A 6,973-nucleotide genomic window follows, 5' to 3' on the forward strand; every position below is an offset into this window, starting at 1 on the left:
CCGTCCGTCCTCGCCCGATCCGAGCGTCCTCACCAGGAATCCGCTCGGATTCCCCATGCCCAATCCGAGCGTCTTGTTCCTTGATCCGCTCGGATCGTCCATCCCAGATCCGGCCGTCCCGACTCTCAGCCGCACGGATCACAGCACAGCATAGTTTCGTTCTTCAAGCTACGAAATGGAGAAGCCCTTCTCTCGGACAATCCCGGAGGCTCCTTGCTCAACTTAAAAGTGTAATTACTAGTTTAGCCCTTAGTTAACCCTAATGCATCCTCCCTAATTTTCACTATAAATACCCCATTAGTCTAATTAGAGGAGCATGTTCCTTTTATCAATAATTAGAGTAGTAATATCAATCAAATCTCTCTTTAATATTGTAATCAAATATTAATCAAGTTCTAATCAAGATCTAGTTTCTTAATTTCTCTCTTGTTCTTACTTTATTTTGGGTAATTGAAGATTATTTGGGTTATTTTGGGAGATTGACAACCTCTCAATCTAGGATTCAAGTACTTCTATTATTATTCTTGCTTTATTATTGGAATCATTAGTAGGTATAATCTCTTAATCCCTTTTTAATTATTGCTAATTACTTTCATTTATTCATCATGTTTCATTATGTTAGTATGATTGACAACCTTTCTACCATGATCAACATGATAATGAGTGAGTAGTCTCTTAGCTAGGGTTTAATGGGTGATTAGGGAAACCAACATGGGGAATGATTCATGCTTAAATTAATATGCTTTCATATCTTATTTTCTTGCTTGTTTTGATCTTAATACATGCACATGTTATATTTGATGAAATGCTAAGCCTATGAATCCTTGCATTTACTACCATCTTCTATCCATTCAACTTGACTTGTAAGACATAACCCAACTCGAGTCTTGTGAGACCATGCATGTGTTAAGTAGGGAAGATTAAGTCGACTTGTAGGTGTTGTACATTCTAATCGATTCGGCTCAAGGACCCAAACTTTCCTAGGATTGTAAGATATAACCCAACTCAATCCATCACAACAATAATTGCTTGCTTATAATTTGAGAACATGTTTGTATGATCATATCCCATGATTCCCCTATGAACCCATGACACCCTAGTGCTTTTAATCAATTGTTTACACCCTTATTTCATTTACCTTGTTAGTTTATTTTCATTGCTATTTTAGTTTAGTAACCTTCTACATCAACCCAATTTGTGACACCCCTAGACACCACTAGTTACAATAGAATCTTCATTTCAATACCCGTCCCTTGGGATCCGACCTTTACTTGCCTCTTTACTAATTGTAGAGTTGTTTGTGAAGTATAAATTGTGTTTTGTATCGACCATTGACCAACGACCACATATGCTTAATTGTGAACACCAAATGGCATCGATCAGGACCAGTAATAGAGAACACCGAACCCATCAATGTAGGAATCGAACTAGAACCCCAAGAACTTAGGATATGGACTACCTTGAGCTCTACCGAAAGGGCCGATTTCATGGACCTCCTAAACGAGTTCAAAGACGTCTTCGCTTGGTCCAACAAAGACATGCCAGGGATCGACAGGGATATCGCGGAACATAGAATTCCAATTAAGCCAGGTTTCAAGCCTGTTAAACAAAAGCTTCGTCGAATGAGAACGGAATGGGCTCTCAAGATTAAGGAAGAAGTCGATAAGCAATTCAAAGCCGGGTTCATCAAAGTTTCCGAGTATTCTGACTGGGTAGCCAACATAGTACCTGTACCCAAAAAGGATGGGAGAATCCGTGTTTGTGTTGATTTTAGGGACTTAAACAAAGCAAGTCCTAAAGATGACTTCCCTCTACCACACATTGACATATTGGTGGACAATACTGCAGACCACGCATTACTATCCTTCATGGATGGGTATGCGGGTTATAACCAAATCAAGATGGCCATAGAAGACATGCATAAGACCGCCTTTGTCACTCAATGGGGAATTTATTGTTATACGGTAATGCCGTTTGGGTTAATCAACGCCGGAGCTACATATCAACGCACCGCAACTACACTCTTACATGACATGATGCACAAAGAAGTTGAGGTATACGTAGAGGACATGATTGTCAAGTCCAAGGATAGAGAAGGGCACATTGCGAACCTTCGCAAATTTTTCGCAAGACTACGAAAGTACAACATGAGGCTCAATCCTCAGAAGTGCGCATTTGGAGTAACATCTGGCAAACTCTTGGGATACGTCGTTAGCCAACGAGGTATAGAAATAGACCCTTCCAAGATCAAGGCTCTGATCGAAACGCCACAACCTCAAACAGAAAAAGAAGTCAGAAGATTCCTGGGAAAAGTGCAATATATAAGTCGATTCATATCAAAACTCACCATGATTTGTGAGCCTATCTTCAAGAAGCTCAAGAAATTGGATCACACCATGTGGGATGATGATTGTCAGAAGGCATTTGATCGAATCAAGGAGATACTGGCTAAACCACCAGTGCTCATGCCACCTCAACGAGATTAACCTCTTGGTTTGTATCTCACAGTAACTGAAACGGCCATGGGCGCCATGCTAGCTCAAACCGTAGGAAAGGAAGAAAGGGCTATCTACTACCTTAGTAAGAAGTTCTTGGAGTAGGAGTGCAAATACTCACAACTCGAAAAGACATGCCTCGCTCTTGTGTGGGCAACGAAGAAGCTACGCCATTACATGCCTAGCTACTCCGTCAAAATATACTCCAAAATGGATCAAGTCAAATACCTCTTCGAAAAACCCGTCCTCAACGGATGTCTAGCAAGATGGACTTTGATGCTCTCAGAGTTCGATCTCAAATACGTGCCTCTAAAAGTATAAAAGGGCGCGTCGTTGCCGAATTCTTTGCAGAGAATCCCATCAATGATGCACAAACGATAGACACTTGGTCATTTCCAGACGAGGATATACTCCAAACTGATGTAGCCTCCTGGGACCTTTACTTTGATGGGGCATCAAACTTAAGAGGATTTGGAATAGGAGTGTTGCTCATTTCTCCTGAAGGCGAGCATACACCAATCTCTGTCAAACTCGACTTCGAGGTGACAAACAATGCTGCAGAATACGAAGCTTGTCTCATTGGACTACAAGCGGCAGTGAGCTTAGGCATCAAAAACCTCCGAGTACATGGGGATTCATCCCTGATCATCAATCAAGTTATGGGATCTTGGAAAATCTGAAGCGAAAGCCTAGCACCTTATCAAGACAGAATAGACCAAGTTGCCCAATTCTTTGATCACGTGACCTATCTACACCTACCTCGGGAAGAAAATCAATTTGCAGATGCTCTTTCAAAACTTGCATCTTTGATTAATATGCCAGATGACATGGTGGAAATGCCTTTATGCATCGAACGACGGTCAGAACCGGCTTATGTCCATCAAATCACCGACGAAGAGGAAATCGCACAGGAACCCTGGTTCCAAGCAATCCTGAATTTCAAGCTCAACGGTACCTATCCACCCGACATGGATAAAAGGGGACAACGTGTTATACGCCTACTGGCTTCCCAATACGTTCTCATGGAAGGAGAGCTATACAAAAGAACACCTCTTGGTGTAATCCTACGTTGCCTTGATCATTCACAGGCGCGGAAAGTGATGGAAGAAGTCCACGATGGAGAATGCGGTCCTCAAATGAGTGGGCCCATGATGGCAAAGAAAATCACACGCTCGGGGTATTATTGGACCACAATGGAATCCGATTGCATCAAATATGTAAGACATTGCCACAATTGCCAAATCTTCAGGAATGTACAACATGTCCCTCCTTCATTGCTCTACACGATGACATCTCCTTGGCCATTTTTCTGCCTGGGGAATTGACATAATCGGGAAGATAACCCCAGCCGGAACATGAGATCACTGTTTCATCCTAGTGGCAATCGACTATTTCACCAAATGGGTAGAAGCGGCTTCCTACACTAGTCTTACGGCTAAAAACGTGGCAAAGGTCATACAAAACAACATCATCTGTCGATACGGTTGCCCACATGAGATCATTAGTGATAATGGATCACATTTCCAAGCTGAGAGTGAGCAATTGCTAGCCAAGTACAAAATTAGGCACCACCACTCTTCGCCCTATAGACCACAGACTAATGGCGCGGTAGAGGCAGCAAACAAGAACGTTGTCACAATTCTCAAGAAAATGATTGACAACTATCGAGATTGGCCAAGCAAGATACCCTTTGCTTTGTGGGGATATCGCACATCTGTTAGGACGCCCACTGGGGCCACTCCTTTCTATTTGACTTACGGCATGGAAGTTGTACAGCCAGTCGAGTTAGAAATACCATCCTTGCGTATCTTACTCGAAAGTCAAATCCCGGAAGTCGATTGGAAAAGGGATAGATATGAAGAACTCAACCTCCTGAATGAACGTAGGCTACGCGCCTTGCACAATGTCCAAACATATCAAGCACGTATCAAACGAGCCTTCAACAAAAGGGTTAAGCCAAGAAACATCAAGGAAGGAGACTTAGTACTCAAATCGGTTAGAGCTCTTTTACCTGTCGACCCACGGGGAAAATTCAAACCTAATTGGGCCGGGCCATTTCTAGTCAAGTCCATACTTCCAGGGGGTGCGGTTAGAATCACAGACCTAGATGGGAATGAGTTTTCCAACCCAACAAACCTCGACCAACTAAACCGGTATTATGCCTAGAATAGGAACAAAAACGCGCCTCGCGTAACCTCACGTGTCGCTCTTGTGGCACTAAATAAACGGCCCCTCGCCAAGCTGAAATAAGCTAATGTCACTCTGCTCTTGCATTTTGATGAATTTGTCATCCTCATATCATCGAATAAACTAAACTGCACCTTCAGAGTAAGCAAAAAGCTCATGCTTATTTTCTAAGTTCATTACAAGCTCTTGCTTAGAACAATTATTCTTTTACATTTACTCGAACTACGCGCAAGGGTTTGATTTCATTTTTCTTAACGAATACGTAGGCAATCCTTCACGGGATACAACCCATTATTTTAAAAATGTAAATAGAAGGACATTTGCATTGCATTTGGAATTCGACAAGAATAATAAATTGAAAATCACAACAGTTTCATAACCAATTAACCTTTTTATTTCATTTATTTTCTAATAATAATACGCTACATAATAATAAATAAAATAGGCTAGGATTCTAAAAACCCCGCCTTTTTATTACAACAATAATAATAATAATAAATAATAATAACGACTTGTGTTATTCTTCCAATTTTCCTTTGCCCTTGTCATTCTTGTCATACTTCTTGTCACGGCCTCGAGCCGGACGCTCTTGCGCCACTTCGGGCCTAATCACCAACGGTCTTTCTCGAGGCCTATACTTCCCATTCTTGTCAATCACTTTATCCACGGCAGGAGAGGTCTTCGGTTTCTTCGAAGGATGAACAACTCGAAACCCGGCTTCTTCCTCTCCCTCAGTCAAATGCTTCTCTTTCTCTTTTTCCACCTCGCGCACCTTGTACTCAAGAGGCTCGCGCTTCCTCAATCTCTCGCGCTCCTCCGGAGTAGTAGCTTTCCTCCATCGCAGATAGGAATCCGATACCCATAAGGCATTAGCAGAAGAGTTCAAGAACCACATGTTTCTTTGGGCCCATTTAATGGCCCACTCCCTTTGACTCTCAGTAGTGAGCGCCACAGCAGTCTGCGGGACAATATCAAGCTTCGGGATTGTCTGCTTTAGTCCAACCTGTCTCATCAGCCTTTCCGGGAAGATGCACACCATGAATTCCAAGCCAGGAATGCGCACAGATCGAGTAGGGTCCAAGGAAGACACTCCAGTGACAGATTTGAGGTGCCACCATGGTACAATCCACCTAATCAAGGGGCCATCATCACTCTTCAATTTATTCTCCCAATAATTGCAAACTCTAGTGAAGTCCACCATGTAAACCCTGGTCCTCATTGCAATCGAACGAGCATGATAAGAAGGAACATGAACTGGGGGCTCGATCAATCGAAGACGCTCCATAAGCCAGACCTACCAAAAGCGGGTATTAGAACAAAAGCAAAAAAAAAAACGAAAAAGAAGACGAAAAAAAAAAGAAAAAGAAGAAGAAAAGGAAAAGAAAAATGTTCTTTTACCTGCAAAATAACGGGACTTCCCAAGTACGGTAGGTCACGATTGGCTTTCCTATTATCCAAGCCCAAAAGGATCTCTCCTAAGGATAAACAAGCTGGGCTCCTGCGCAGCTCCATTTGCTCAACTAGGCCCAGAAGACGGGGATCACCTCTCAAGTCTTCATCAACATGCCCTTGAAGGACATACACATGCAACAAACAAAATCCAAATGCCCTTCGCCTAGCAACATAAGAAACGGTGGGGTCGGCCCTGTTAATGAATCGATCAATGAAGTCCAACATTCGCACTCCCTTCGAGGTCACTAGACGGTCCACCTCAATTCTAGTCAATCCAAGCAAGTCTCTAAACTTGCTCTTATACCCTTGCGAAGTAGAAGGAATCGCAGGCAAGTGTTCTGGATCCCACCCACCGATCGCAGCAATTTCTTCAGGAAATGGGCAAATGTCGCCTCCGGGGAAAGCAAAAACATGATAATTCGGATCCCAGTAATCAAGGCAAGCATCCAAGAATGGTTTGACAACCTTGATGAGCTTCCAACTCAACAACGATCCAAGATTATAGGCGCCCATGTCTTGTTTCTCCATGTTGGAAAACTCGTTGGTCCACTCTGTTAGGCGAATCTCCAAAGTATTCATGATGAGTGCTTGTATTGAGAATTTTATGTAATAAGACGAAGAACAGACGGAAGAATTGTGTGAATAAAAGCTCTATCGACGTCTATATTTATACTAAAACTCTGTTTCCTAAAATCTGCCAGAGCAGACACACCCGGGAACAGGCGCAGCACCTGCTGCGCCTCTTCCAAGGGACGCAGCTCATGCTGCGCCTCTTCCTCAGCTAGGTTTCTGTGATTTTCCGCGTTGGATCTTTCCTAAATCCCTCGACGAATAATTTC

This window comes from Silene latifolia, chromosome 1, assembly GCF_048544455.1.
Source record: "Silene latifolia isolate original U9 population chromosome 1, ASM4854445v1, whole genome shotgun sequence".
In the NCBI taxonomy this organism is placed as follows: domain Eukaryota; kingdom Viridiplantae; phylum Streptophyta; class Magnoliopsida; order Caryophyllales; family Caryophyllaceae; genus Silene; species Silene latifolia.